The following is a 2705-nucleotide window of genomic DNA, read 5'->3' on the forward strand; positions in this document are numbered from 1 at the left end:
ATCAGCAGGATAGAAATCACGAATGAAAAAGCACCTGCTGAAAAATGTCGAAATCACAGGTTTTCGTTTTTTGGCTGTAACTTTTGATGCGTTGATCGCAGCGTATTGGGACCGCGCCCAATCGATTTCTCTCGCAAAATTACGTCGGAATAGTGCGTGAAAGAATTTATTTCAGCACTTTTTAAAATCGCGAAAATTTTCGCCAAAAATACAAAGGGGTAAGCCTTGCTGTTTTTTTGGGCGAAAAACTTTTAGTCTCCGATTCGATTTGTATGACCCTTTTCTGACCAATTGGACCCCCAGGAACTCAGAAAACGCAGCGAAAACAGCGTGGGATCGACAGGAAAGAAGCTACGAAGGAAAAAGCTCCTGCCGAAAAATGTCGAAATCACAGGTTTTCGTTTTTTGGCTGTAACTTTTGAAGCGTTGATCGCAGCGTATTGGGACTGCGCCCAATCGATTTCTCTCGCAAAATTACGTCGGAATAGTGCGTGAAAGAATTTATTTCAGCACTTTTTAAAATCGCGAAAATTTTCGCCAAAAATACAAAGGGGTAAGCCTTGCTGTTTTTTTGGGCGAAAAACTTTTAGTCTCCGATTCGATTTGTATGACCCTTTTCTGACCAATTGGACCCCCAGGAACTCAGAAAACGCAGCGAAAACAGCGTGGGATCAGCAGGATAGAAATCACGAATGAAAAAGCACCTGCTGAAAAATGTCGAAATCACAGGTTTTCGTTTTTTGGCTGTAACTTTTGATGCGTTGATCGCAGCGTATTGGGACCGCGCCCAATCGATTTCTCTCGCAAAATTACGTCGGAATAGTGCGTGAAAGAATTTATTTCAGCACTTTTCAAAATCACGAAAATTTTCGCCAAAAATACAAAGGGGTAAGCCTTGCTGTTTTTTTGGGCGAAAAACTTTTAGTCTCCGATTCGATTTGTATGACCCTTTTCTGACCAACTGGACCCCCAGGAACTCAGAAAACGCAGCGAAAACAGCGTGGGATCAGCAGGATAGAAATCACGAATGAAAAAGCACCTGCTGAAAAATGTCGAAATCACAGGTTTTCGTTTTTTGGCTGTAACTTTTGATGCGTTGATCGCAGCGTATTGGGACTGCGCCCAATCGATTTCTCTCGCAAAATTACGTCGGAATAGTGCGTGAAAGAATTTATTTCAGCACTTTTCAAAATCGCGAAAATTTTCGCCAAAAATACAAAGGGGTAAGCCTTGCTGTTTTTTTGGGCGAAAAACTTTTAGTCTCCGATTCGATTTGTATGACCCTTTTCTGACCAATTGGACCCCCAGGAACTCAGAAAACGCAGCGAAAACAGCGTGGGATCAGCAGGATAGAAATCACGAATGAAAAAGCACCTGCTGAAAAATGTCGAAATCACAGGTTTTCGTTTTTTGGCTGTAACTTTTGATGCGTTGATCGCAGCGTATTGGGACCGCGCCCAATCGATTACTCTCGCAAAATTACGTCGGAATAGTGCGTGAAAGAATTTATTTCAGCACTTTTTAAAATCGCGAAAATTTTCGCCAAAAATACAAAGGGGTAAGCCTTGCTGTTTTTTTGGGCGAAAAACTTTTAGTCTCCGATTCGATTTGTATGACCCTTTTCTGACCAATTGGACCCCCAGGAACTCAGAAAACGCAGCGAAAACAGCGTGGGATCGACAGGAAAGAAGCTACGAAGGAAAAAGCTCCTGCCGAAAAATGTCGAAATCACAGGTTTTCGTTTTTTGGCTGTAACTTTTGATGCGTTGATCGCAGCGTATTGGGACTGCGCCCAATCGATTTCTCTCGCAAAATTACGTCGGAATAGTGCGTGAAAGAATTTATTTCAGCACTTTTCAAAATCGCGAAAATTTTCGCCAAAAATACAAAGGGGTAAGCCTTGCTGTTTTTTTGGGCGAAAAACTTTTAGTCTCCGATTCGATTTGTATGACCCTTTTCTGACCAATTGGACCCCCAGGAACTCAGAAAACGCAGCGAAAACAGCGTGGGATCGACAGGAAAGAAGCTACGAAGGAAAAAGCTCCTGCCGAAAAATGTCGAAATCACAGGTTTTCGTTTTTTGGCTGTAACTTTTGAAGCGTTGATCGCAGCGTATTGGGACTGCGCCCAATCGATTTCTCTCGCAAAATTACGTCGGAATAGTGCGTGAAAGAATTTATTTCAGCACTTTTTAAAATCGCGAAAATTTTCGCCAAAAATACAAAGGGGTAAGCCTTGCTGTTTTTTTGGGCGAAAAACTTTTAGTCTCCGATTCGATTTGTATGACCCTTTTCTGACCAATTGGACCCCCAGGAACTCAGAAAACGCAGCGAAAACAGCGTGGGATCAGCAGGATAGAAATCACGAATGAAAAAGCACCTGCTGAAAAATGTCGAAATCACAGGTTTTCGTTTTTTGGCTGTAACTTTTGATGCGTTGATCGCAGCGTATTGGGACCGCGCCCAATCGATTTCTCTCGCAAAATTACGTCGGAATAGTGCGTGAAAGAATTTATTTCAGCACTTTTCAAAATCGCGAAAATTTTCGCCAAAAATACAAAGGGGTAAGCCTTGCTGTTTTTTTGGGCGAAAAACTTTTAGTCTCCGATTCGATTTGTATGACCCTTTTCTGACCAACTGGACCCCCAGGAACTCAGAAAACGCAGCGAAAACAGCGTGGGATCAGCAGGATAGAAATCACGAATG

This window comes from Neodiprion fabricii, chromosome 5, assembly GCF_021155785.1.
Source record: "Neodiprion fabricii isolate iyNeoFabr1 chromosome 5, iyNeoFabr1.1, whole genome shotgun sequence".
NCBI lineage: Eukaryota > Metazoa > Arthropoda > Insecta > Hymenoptera > Diprionidae > Neodiprion > Neodiprion fabricii.